The following is a 13,011-nucleotide window of genomic DNA, read 5'->3' as shown; positions in this document are numbered from 1 at the left end:
AACTGTTGAAACAAATAAGAAAAACAGTGTAAGAACAAAGGTATGTGATTTCAGACAGAATCATATAAGAAAACAGAGTTTTCTCTTTTCATTTTAACAATGCTAAGAAAACTAAACTCCTTTAAAAGTTATCACTGGTGTTTATTAAAACAAAATTTTCTCTGAGCTGAAGATATGCCCTTGAGGTGAAAATATTTTTCTTCACCAAAACCTTGAGAAAGTTATAATTGACTAATAATTCTCTGCTTTGAGAAAAACACAATCATCAATATCAGGAGCAAGTGTAATCATTGCAACTTTTATTGTAAAATAGTGGATTGATTCTTAACTAAATTTTAGAATACTATTATTTTGGAGTCCTTTCTTTATTGCATTCTTTCTGGAAGAAAACCTCATAGTTCCACTTTGATGAGTAGAGCTTATTTCATGTTTCACTTCAGAGAGAGTCATCTTTCATAGAGAATGGTAGCTGTGGAGTATGTTTGGATCTTCCTCCTGGAAAAAACTTACTGTTCACTTGCAAGAGGAACAGTTAACTGACACTTCTAGTTTTGTCACCATCAGGACCCACCTCAACCTTCAGGCCAAGGAATGCTTTCCCTAGGCAGCCCCTGACCCACGATGGAGTAGATTGAGGTACTGGGCCTGGTCATTTCTGCCCAACATGGCACTCCTCTAAAGGCTGCATATTGGTCTGGAGCTCCAGACTCATTGCTAAGAGTTGGTCATGACTTTTTCATATATGCATGGATGTCTGAATATTTCCATGATCAATTCACCTTCTCTCGTTTAGCTTCATAAGCCTGAATCCCTCCCCACCTCCACATATTCCTCATGCTCATAACTCTTTCTCAGTGTTTGCTTCTCACAGGACTCAACTGATACAGTAACGTTCCCCTAAGATACTCAGTATCTGCTTGCTGACCATCTCCTACCCTATATGTCAATTACTATGCATGGGGCTGCAAAGAGTCAGACACGACTGAGCAACTGAACTGAACCAAATGCTAGATGTTGGGAATACAAACATCGTTTAAAGATGATTTCCATCCCAAGCAGCTCACAAACTAACTGGGGAGAGAGCACCATAAATAAGAAATGCCAGGGAGCCAACGCAAACACAGATGAATAACTGGAGTTTCATTAGGTTTCAATTGCTACATAAAAAATCTCCACAAACTTAGCACACTTAAAACAGTGTCCAGTTCTATCCAGTGTCCAGATACCTGGTCAGGCTTGCTTGGATTCTCTGCTTAGGGTCTCACCAGGTCAAAAATCAAGGTAACAGCCAGCCTGGGCTCTTATATGGAAGGTCTAGTGAATCCACTTTCACTCTCATTCGAGTTTCTAGTAGAATCTAGTTCCTTATCGTTGCAGTACTGAAGTTCTTGCTTCCTTGTTGGCCGTCAGTCAGCAGCCTCTCCTGTATTCTTTTTTTTTTTTTTTTTTAATTTTTTTATTAGTTGGAGGCTAATTACTTCACAACATTTCAGTGGGTTTTGTCATACATTGATATGAATCAGCCATAGATTTACACTTATTCCCCATCCCGATCCCCCCTCCCACCTCCCTCTTCACCCGACTCCTCTGGGTCTTCCCAGTGCACCAGGCCCGAGCACTTGTCTCATGCATCCCACCTGGGCTGGTGATCTGTTTCACCATAGATAGTATACATGCTGTTCTTTTGAAACATCCCACCCTCACATTCTCCCACAGAGTTCAAAAGTCTGTTCTGTATTTCTGTGTCTCTTTTTTCTCCTGTATTCTTTATCATGCGGCCCCTTCCATCTTCAGGTCAGCAGTGGTGCATTGAATCCTTCATGCTTGGAATCTTTCTGACTTCCTTTTCTACTGCCATTCAGGGAAAACTCTGCTTTTAAAAGGCTCATATATCCTACCTGGATAATATCCCCTTTGATTAACTCATGGTCAACTAATTAGAAGCTTAATTACCTCTGTAAAATCCTTTTTATTAATTAACATGGTCAGAGCTTGAATGAATTCTCTTCAAATTCATGGTCCTGGGAATTGGGCAGAAAATCTTGAGGGACCACTTCAGAGTTCTACCTACCATAGGGATGTAGAGGAAGGGTTCATAATAGTGAAGGTGAGGAGGGGAAATCTACCAGGGTGAGATCAAGGCTGAGCTGAATTTTTAAAGAGTAATAGTAAAGTCAAATTGGGCAATTTTAGCCAAAAATTGAATATTTGAAGTAATATATTATGAGCCAGCATTCATAAGTAGGACTCTTGCTTAAGAACAGTGATGGTATGACCAATAAACTAAACTTAGGAATTAGGTTTTATTGTTGGGAAACCATCACAGAATTTTAGGCAGATGATTGGCATGTATGTTAGAGAGTGACTTGTCAGCAATATTGGAGAAGGAAATGTCAGTACACTCTAGTATTCTTGCCTGGGAAACTCCATGTACAGAGGAGTGTGGGAGGCTGTAGTCCCTACCCAGCTGCAAAAGAGTCAGACGTGACTCAGTGACTAAACAACAACAGAGGCAGCAATATAGACAGGAGATATTACAGTGAAATACTGGAGCCAGAGTGATCAGCCAGAAGCTGTGAAGAGTGTGCATCCGAGAGACAGTGGTTGTCTGAATCAGAACATTGATAGTAGGATGGGGAAGAGAAGGACGTTTATAATTTAGGACATAAATTTTGTATCACCCAGTGATGGATTGCATGTGGAAAATGCTAGAGGTGGAGCAGTCTAGGATGACTTTTAATTTAGGTAGCAGTAAGGGGGACTTCTGTAAATTGGTTAAGGGATGAGAGCAGGGCAGGCTAACTGGAGAGAGTTGGAAGGGGTAGGACGATGGTGGATTCAGTGTCTGAAATGTTGAATCTGAAATAGTTGTGGGACATCCATATCATCATCTTCTGTCTCTCCACTGGATCAGTACAAAACATATTCTTTGAGTTCCCATTAAAAGGAAAAGAAATCCTCCCTGAATCTCTCACAGCCCTCCTGCTACCAGCTTCCACGTTTTCTTGCTTTTCCATAGCTAAACTTATTCAATCTACTTTCATCCACTTTCTTTTTGCTTTTCAGCTCTTCTCCAGCTTTGCTTCCCACCCAACCATTCTATCAAAACTGTTTTGTCAAAGTCAGAGGAGGCTTTCGTGTTGGCAAGCTAAATGGACATTTTTGTCTCCTCAATTTACTTAGTGCCCCAGCAGTATTTGATGTGGTTGGCCTGCTACTTAAATCCACAAACTGACTTAGCAGTACTCACTGCAGACCTTGAAAATGAGAAATAATGATCACACATGCGGTCCATTACAACAAAATGAAAATAATACTGAAATGAATAATGCAAGCCATTTGTTTAAGACATTCTCATTGTATTTTCTTCTCAGCAAGCTTAAAATAATAGACTAGATAGTTCAAACTGCATGTATCAAAATTATTTGTTTTTTTTCTTCCTTAGAAGAAATATCTTCTTACATCAAAAGCTAAAGTCTTTGCCTATGTTTTGATCTTGTCCTTTCATAGGTCTTCTTAAACAGGCCTGAAGAGGTTAAAAAACAAACAAAAAAAATTTACCAAGATTTAAAAACAAGCAAGTAATAAGATGTTGACCAGATTTCAGAGGCAGAGAGAGAGGTGAGACTGAAATTGATTTTGAGGGCAAATCATCCACTTTTTTCATTGTTACACAGCTTTCATTCTCATGCAAAAAATATATATACCGATTTTATATTCATTTATCTAAGTAATGAAGTATTGCATGCAGAATTTTATAAGTTACATGTATGGAACATGCATGTTCTTACTATCCATTTAAGAAATAAATAACTGAAAAAATATTTGAATCAATTTATTTCCTAGTAAACCATTGAGTTAATTTTAATATTTTTCATCTATTTCTTTATAGTTTTGCTTGATATATATATATGTATAGTATATAGTCTGATTTGCATGTTTTCATCTCTGTATAAATAGAATCACTGAGTATATAGGTTTTTGTTCCAAATATTTGTGCTTTATCTATATTGAATATTCAGTTGCTGTGAATTCATTTTCATTGTTGTTTAATATTTTAATATATGATTATGTTGAAATTCATTTGCCTGTTCTTTTGGCAGACATTTAAGTTGTTAATTGATTTTGCTATTTTATTTTTTTGGAATATCTCCTTATAAATATGTGTGATCATTTGTCTGGTTATTATTCTTATAAGTATGCCTTCTGAATAGTAGGTATAAAATTTTTAGAATTGCTAGATATTGCCGGTTACTCTAAAAGTAGTTGTTTCTATCAGTGGACTATGAAAATTCTCATTTATTGTTATTTCTCAGACAGTATTTTCAGAAATGTGAAGTAATATCTATAGTTGGTTTTCATTTTTACTTCCTTCTTTCCTACCTTGATTGTACATCTATTTGTAATATAAAATTTAGTAGTTGATTTTTGTTTTCTATCAACTGCCTATTTGTATCTTTTGATATTTTACATTGGATTCATATATTTTTCTTTATTGATATGTATAATTCCTTCATATATATGGGCAAATAAATGTGGTAGGTACTGTGTGTGTGTGATAAGTCTCTTCAGTCGTGTCTGACTCTGCAACTGTACGGGCTGAAACCCACTAGGCTCCTCTGTCCATGGAATTCTCTAGACAAGAATAATGGAGTCGGTTGGCATGTCTTCCTCTAGGGGGTCTTCCTGACCCAGGGATCCAACCTGTATCTCTTGTGTCTCCTGCATTGGCAAAAGAGTTCTTTACCACTACCGCCATTATTGACAAAGGTAAAGCTATGGTTTTTCCAGAGTCATGTATGGATGTGAGAGTTGGATCATAAAGAAAGCTGAGTGCTAAAGAATTGATTCTTTTGAACTGTGGTATTGGAGAAGACTCTTGAGAGTCCCTTGGAGTGTAAGGAGATCAGACCAGTCAATCCTAAAGGAAATTAGTTCTGAATATTCATTGGAAGGACTGATGCTGAACCTGAAGCTTCAATACTTGGGCCACCTGATGCAAGGAACTGATTCACTGGAAAAGACCCTGATGCTGGGAAAGATTGAAGGCGGGAGGAGAAGGGGACGGCAGAGGATGAGATGGCTGGATGGCATCACTGACTCGATGGACATGAGTTTGAGTAAGCTCCAGGAGTTGATGATGGATAGGGAAACCTGCTGTGCTGCAGTCCATGGGGTCGCAAAGAGTCGGACACAACTGAGCGACTGAACTGAACTGAACTGATAGCATTAGCGTTAGTGGCACCTGCTCTTGGCTTTTTCTTTTCTCCCCTATCAGCCCGTCTCCTTACCTGTTCCTCCCAACCCATACCACAAATCCACTCTGCAACTCTAGGTTCAAAAGGTACTTACTATTTAGTTCAAATGGTAAAATTAAGTTATCGTTGTCTCTTTTTCTCCCTATCCCACACTGATAGGACTACTGAAGCTTGGGAGGTAGGTGCTTGTCAGAGGTATGGCAAGTATTTATGAGCTCAGAGATGTATTTGTGGAATTTGTTGCTAACAGTTACAAAGGAGATATTCGCGAAAGCTCTTGTCCCAACAATTATGCAGAAAAAGTCTAGTCAAGTGTTCAGAGTGTTCAGAGGAATTCTCTAGTGTTTGATTATGGTATCCTCTGTGAATAACTTAAATGCTCTGGTTGAATAAGTAAACTCACCAGCATTTGATTCTTAAGGAATAGATAAAAAGATATATTCTGTTTTTTTCCCATGTAACTGAAAATTGTCTCTCAAAAGTATTGGCATTTCACTTTGAAAGAAAGTTGGATCCTTGCTTTTTCAGACACACAACATTTTATGAGATTTTTGCAGTTTTTCAAAATTTTGGAAAAATCTCTACTTGTAATATCTTAAAAGGCCACAAGTTGACAATATTATTCCATGGAAGTCAGTTTCCATCATTGATGTTCCTTTGTACACTGGGTTTCTGTCAGTCCAAGTTTTTTTCTCTACTGCTTTTATTCCCTCTGCCTGGACCTGTCTTTCTTTCACTTTCTTTGCATTTTTTCTCTGCGTTTCTCCCCTCAAAACTCCTGTTTCCTTATCCTTTTTTTTTTACTTTCTCAAACTACTTTTTTGGGAAAAAAATTTTTTAATCTACTTTTAATTTTATTTATTTATTTATTGAGGCCACACCACGTGGTATACAAGCTCTTAGTTCCCCGATGAGGGATGAAACCTATAACCCCTGCACTGAGAGCCCAGAGTTCTAACCACTGGACTGCTGGGGAAGTTCCAGTTTCCTCCACTCTGCTAACTACCCATAATATAGAATTATATTTTAATATAAATGTACATATGCATATTTATTTCATACATGCACATAGAAGTTTGAGCAGTTTAAAACTATCATATATCAAATAAAAAATTATTGCTAATATTTTTCTATTGAGTCTATGTGCAGTCTTGGGACTGCACATTCTATTCTATTACATTTTCATTTGATGAGGAATTAACTCACGTCTACTAACATTGATCTCTCATCGCCTCCTAAGTTTTGCTACCAATATTATTGCTTTCAATTATCCTGTTTACTAAGATACTTAAGTCTTTATTTTTTGTTTCATAGTTTTAGAACTATTTGAAGATATATCACTATGAAATAGGATAAAATTAAGGTTCCTTTTAATTAAAAATAAATAAATACAATTAAAATGAAAGACCCTCTTATCACTCTCATATACCCCTCACAACCTTCACTATTCACTTTTGTATACCATATATGGCAACCCACTCCAGTGTTCTCCCTGGAGAATTCCACGGACAGAGGAGCCTGACCGGCTACAGCTCATGACGTCACAAGAGTCCGACACGACTTAGCGACTAAACCAGCCAGACAACCATCATTTTGTTTACCATATTTTCCAGTTTGTAATATTTTTATTCTATTAAGTCAGTAATTAATAGAATTCAATTAAAATTAATTTATAGTGCTTTGCTTGTAGGTGGGTTTCAAAATGGCAAATGAAGAAAGGGTTCCTATAATGTAATGATTATATACACATAATCTACTACAAGATTAAATATTCTGAGTAGCTCTACAGAGAAGGTGTGTAATCGTATATTATACCAAAGAGAATGAAAATCTTGCAAGAGACATCTTGCAGTAGGTATTCAGATCCTTGTTCAAAAGCAAGTCATAATGAAAGACAAATTCCAAATTGAGAGAACATACTTGCAAATCACAAATCTGATGAAGAACTTTCTCGGAATACTTTAAAAATTTTCTGCATTACCTCTTTAATTTTTTTTTTTTGAGGAGAGGTGCATAGGAGGTAAGAAATATCTGTCTTTGCACATTAGAAACTATGTTTTGCTTTCATGCTTGATAGTAGGCTAGGCCCAGAAATCTAGGTTCCTTGTACATAGTGATGCTGATTAAAAGAGTCTGCTACCAATCTGATTTCTTCCGTTCCTGATGAAAGCAGGATGTAAGGGAAAGGCTTAGCTACAGGTAGTTTATTTTGTCATCCACTGAAAGTATCAGAAGTCAGAGGAGGAAAGTGAGTTTGGTAAGGAAGAAAATTTAATTTACAGGTATTTTCTCTGGTGGATTAGAGGGTAAAGTGTCTGCCCACAATGCGAGAGACCTGGGTTCGATCCCTGGGTTGGGAAGATCCCCTGGAGAACGAAATGGCAACCCACTCCAGTACTCTTGCCTGGAGAATCCCATGGACGGAGAAGCCTGGTAGGCTACAGTCCATGGGGTCCCAAAGAGTTGGACATGACTGAGCGACTGTACTTTCACTTTTTACTTTCTCAAAGTAGCTACTGAGAGCAACAGGGCTCAATTCCTGCAGCATCTCCTGAAAAATGTACATAACATTGCCTAGATTTTTCTACCTGGAGAAGAGGAGGCTGGGAAACTAATATGCAGGCTACCACTCCTCATTGGTTGTTTCTTTCTAGATGCATTAACCTTCTGCTTAATGCTGCCACTTGTTCTGTCAATTCTTCCAAGTTCCTACAGTGTCAGAGAAGATTTTGAGGCAAAATACAAAAGATGCATGCATGATGTGTGATGCTGTCGATGTTAGATGTTTGATTCCACATGGAACTGTCCACCGCAGCTCAGGATTAAATCACATGTGGACTGATGGAGTGTGACCAGTGCACCAGCATTCTCTGGTTCACTCCTTGCAGTATAAAGATTTCCTGACATTCCACATTAAGTTCAGTCTGTTTCTGATATTTCAAGGTAGTTACCAGCTGAAATCTTTATAGGATTCCACATTTAGTGTCTTTAGTGAAACAAACTGTCGTCCCTAGTGTAATCACTGCTTCCAAGGTTGTGATGGATATTCATTACCTCTTTCCTCTAGGACTCTTCCTAGGTTTTTTCTCATCTTTGGCAAGCAACTCAGCTGGTCAAAATTGCTTGAGGAAATTAACCAAATGCTTAATCTCTGAAAAGTCAGTGTGATTACCCAGAGCTTCTTCCTTGATTGCTGGTTATCCAATGCTGTATAATAAGTCACTGCAGAATTTAGTGGCTTCAAATACCAATGCCTTATTCTTGCTATGGTTTTTGTATTGACTAGGCTTAGCTGGGTGGTTCTTCCTTGGGATCCCTCCTACGTTTCTGTCAGAGGCTGCTACTGGCATCAGAAGACACAATTGACCTGGATGTCCAAGATGGCTAACACACATGGTTAGTAGTTAATGATTATTGTGTTGGTGTTCAGCTGGGGCTATTGATTGATGCACCTGCATGTTGCCTTTCCATATGTCTTAAGCATCTAATATATGGCAGCTGAGTTTCAAAAGTTTTCCAAGAGACAGGAAGTGAAAACTGCCAATTTCTTGGGGCCATGACCTGGAACCTAGCATGGCATAATTGCACTATATTTTATTAGTCAAAGCAATCACACAGCCTACCCAAATTCAAAGGGGCTGGCCATAAACCCTGCTTTTGGTGAGAGACTTGCCCTTTCCATAGAAATACCCCATGTTTGCAACTAACTGGTTTTCTTAGGCTGGTTTCCATATAGATGTCCAAAGACAGATTTTCATTTAATTTGTCCTGTTTCTCTCCCTCGAAGCCCGAGTTGATATCATTCTTTTAAAATCTTTGTTGATGTTATGTGTATCAAATTATACTTCAGTGCTTTAGATCAGTGGTTCTCAAATGATCTCCTCCCTCCAGGTGACATTTAGAAGGTCTGGAAGTAACTTTTATTGTCAAGAGTGCAAGGAGGGATACTGCTGGTGACTACTTGGTAGAGGCCAGGGCTGCGCTAACATCCCGCAGTTAAGAGCGCTAAACGTCCCAGTGCACAACCTGCCCCCTTAAACAAAGAATTGTCTACACAATATGTCAATAGTACCAATGCTGAGAAACTTGCTTTGGACAACAGCAACACTCATGACTCTTTTGGGGACTGGTTCTTCTCTATCTTTTGTTCCCCGTGGACCATGTCTTTCAGATTATTAGAAGCCTTCATGTTTAACACAGAGGGTCTACAAGGTCCTTTGTCTGAAATTGTCTTTCAGTTACTGTCTTAGTTCTTTCTGAAGTGTATCAAGGAACTTACACTCCCATATGACTTGATCTTTGTTTTTAAGAAATTCACATTATAAGAATTTTTTCTGAAGGGACCAGAGATGAAAAACAGTCTTATTTTTGATCCCCTAAAGCTTGACCCTTTATGTTTCATTTAAATTCTACTAAAACAGACTTAAAGAGTTCTTCCTTTATTTTATTTCTCTTTTTATATCATAGGCAGCTGGTAAGAAGCCAGTTAAGGTTTGAAATTTTGCCTTCAAATTTCCCCAGGCATTCACAGTTCCCCCGGGTACTCCTTCTAGTCTCTCATTAATGCAGGTGACAGCATTGCCAAATTTTCTGTCACTGCATAAAAAATTCCCTTTTTCTTTGCTCTTCATTTTCATCACTGTATTTAAACCTTCACTAACAGCTTCCTCGAGATCCTTCTTGGTTTCCCTAATGGTCTTCTGCAGACTTTTCCAGCTTCTGTCCATTGCATAGTCCCAAAGCTAATGCCAAGAAAGTTTAGAGTTTAGTTCTTCTTAGTAGTAATGCTTACCTTGCTCCTGTCTGGCTGTGGTTGTTGGAACTACTCACTCATCAGCATGTGAGCCCCAAAATTTTAGTTCATGTTTCCCCAAACTAAGTCTGAGTAAAGGACTTGGGTGCAGGCCATTTATTTGCAGTGAGATCCCAGGAAACAGCTGAGGGAGGAGAGTAGTGAGACAAAAAAAGGAGAAAAAGACAATCTTAGGGTGCATTGATGAGGTCACTACTGTGGGTCACAGAGGCTTGAGTCTACTAAGATCTTTTGAGAATGACATATAATGCCACTTAGAATTATCCTCTGGAACTACAGGGAGCTGGATCACTTATTTACCAGCTCCTCTGCTGGTAAGGTTGGTCCTGGGTTAACTATCTTGTAGTCTGGAATATGTTTATGCTTGAGCACACGGGCTCCCCGGGCTTGGGAAAGACTTACTGGCAGAAAGAGAAAAGACACAATATGTGCTTGAGTCGGGCTGCTGTCTCTGCGCGCTGTGTCCTGGTTCCCATGGAATATATTCTCCAAATGCAGCTGAAATCACACTTAGGCAGTGGACTGTGATGTGGCTGAGGGGCAGGGACACAAGAAATGTCTAGTACACTGAAACTTATAACTTGAGTTTATTTTTCTTTCTGGACTCTTAGCATTTTGTCTTCATTCCAGGTTTTTTTTTTTTTTTTTAGAATTTCATGATTATGTGTCTAGGTGTAGGTCTTTTAAAATTCATTGTTTGGCATTTGGTTACACCTTTGAATAGGAAGCCTCATATCTCTTTTTAACTCTGGGATTTTGAATTCCTACATATTTTTCCCCTCTATTTTCTTTGTTCTTTCTTTCTGAAACTTTTATTTGTTAGGAATTGGCACTTTTGTATTTTCCATCTCTTTGTCTTTTTGCTCTATATTTTAGGAGGTTTCTTTAGCAGCCAGTGTTTCCACTGAACTTTCAACTTCAGTAATAATATGTTTAATTTCTAAGGCATTCTTCTTAGATAGCCTCTATTTCCTTTTCATGGCATTTCATTCCTGTTACATGGGTTTATTGTCTTATCAAACAGAACTGAAGATACATACATACATATGTATGTGTGTATATATGTATATATACTATTATCTGTTTCTTATTATCTATGTGTATTTGCACACACACATTTTTTCCTTATTATCTGTGTTTTCTCCAGGATCCAGGATCAGCTATTTGGCATGTTCTTCTTGATAGTTTTCTTTGTACTGATGATTTTCCCCATTTGTCTCATGATAATTAGGTTTCCATTCGTCTTTATGAATAAAATACAATGTTGATTAGGTTAAGTTGCTATAAGTTCCTTCTGCTGTGTATTTGTTTCTTTATCAATCCACCAAACATTTTCCTTATCCAGGAGGGCAGAGCTCAGCGTGTGTGTGTGTGTGTGTGTGTGTGTTTGTGTGTGTGTGTGTGTGCGCGCGCGCATGCATATGTGGTGTTATTGGCTACACAAAAATTTCATTTTAAGGTATGTAGATGAGAAGCAGGCAAGCATACATTCCATAGGATTCCCTCAGACAAAATAAGACAACTTTAATCTTGGGACAACATCCCACACATGGAATACTTGCTGTTCCTAAGCAACTGATTTGGCTTCTTTAGAAAATAGCCCTCTGGTTCATGCTCACTGAACATGCAAGACCTGTCATTCACCATTCACATGGGAACGGGGGTTTGTTGGGAGGAGCCAAGTTGCAGTGATGTGGACAGTTTTTAATTGTTTCCTTTGGTTGCTTCTCTATCATTCTTTCTTTCTCTCTAAGCTTGACAATTTTTAGCTTCAGGCTTCACACAGTTTCTCTAGGGAGAACAGTTTCTACAATTGCTGACACCTGTTCTTCTCTTCATTTTCTGAACTATGGCTTCATCTGCCCTGCATAGTTCATCTGTCATCAAAATATCTGGTCTATGGATTGCCTCTCCCTCCAAACCTGACTGTGGTTATGAACACATCTCCTAACATTTTGAGAGCATGGAAAGGAAAATAAATATGTTCTCAGTCTGCCATTTTATCCTGGAGTCTAGAAGTCTTTCTCTTTTCCATTTTATTTATTTAATAAAGCTTTATTTTTTTAAATAAAGTAACAATTTAAACTCAATGTAGGAAATATTACATATTCTTTATGAAAATAAAAATATTTTATTTTAATTTGACATGACTTAAAAAGGATTTTTTCCTCCATTGATCAGTAGAGGAGGGCAGCCAACTTAGTAGCTGCATGTTCCAGATGCAAAATGTTTTCCCAAATGGTTATTACTTTTAAAGAAAGTGGTGCAGGCTTTAGGATGATTGCTTATCAGCCACTCTTTATTGAGTTCTGCCACGTTGACACTGCCCCAGTCACTAAAGGTGCTGCCCTAAGCACCAGCGTTACTACTGCATTTGACCTTGTCTGCTTATCCGGGTGATTTTCTCTTTGACACAGCTGGGGAGTGGGTGGCAATTGAGGCATCAGTGACCCTTCTATGCATTTTCAGTATTGGATGGTCCTTTTAGGGCCACATCTCCACTATGTCTACAAGAGTGACAGCTAGTTAGGATGGTGGGGTGGATGGGAAAATGAGAGCTAGCAAATATGAGAAAAAGAAGTAAAACGAATTGGCAGAAAGGAGAGGGTAAAAAAATACTGTTCAGTTCTGAGACCTGCGAACCTCTCTGCTCTTGGTGAAAGGTTGTTTCTGAACGATAAGACGTGGGATTCTTGGCCTCCGGAGGAGACAAATTCAATCCGGGGCCAGAGACGAGGCTGGATCGCTCAGAGCTTTTGTGTAATAAAGTTTTATTAAAGTATAAAGGAGATAGAGAAAGCTTCTGACATAGGCATCAGAAGGGGGCAAAAGAGTACCCCCTTTGCTAGTATTAGCAATGGAGTTTTATACTCTCCAATGAATCCAAAGAATGTCTGGAGATTGTAAAGACCTCACCAGACCTACTCCCATAATTTACAT

At 38.4% G+C, this 13,011-nt stretch overlaps 1 long non-coding RNA gene across 3 annotated transcripts in view; it reads left to right on the top strand.

Annotated features, from left to right (window-relative positions):
* The window catches only part of LOC122687333, a 245,194-nt gene that overhangs the window by 155,344 nt on the left and 76,839 nt on the right, over positions 1-13,011 (top strand). Inside the window, exon 1 of one of the 3 annotated variants that reach the window (XR_006339119.1) lies at positions 8,557-8,654. The exons of the other annotated variants lie outside the window; for them this stretch is intronic. This is a non-coding gene — a long non-coding RNA (uncharacterized LOC122687333). Of the gene's footprint in view, positions 1-8,556; positions 8,655-13,011 lie in introns of those variants that run through there. 3 annotated transcript variants of the gene reach the window in all.

Source organism: Cervus elaphus, chromosome 31 (assembly GCF_910594005.1).
Source record: "Cervus elaphus chromosome 31, mCerEla1.1, whole genome shotgun sequence".
NCBI classification, from domain to species: Eukaryota; Metazoa; Chordata; class Mammalia; order Artiodactyla; family Cervidae; genus Cervus; species Cervus elaphus.
Note: the sequence above shows the minus strand (reverse complement) of the source record. Positions and strands in the feature narration are given on the sequence as shown.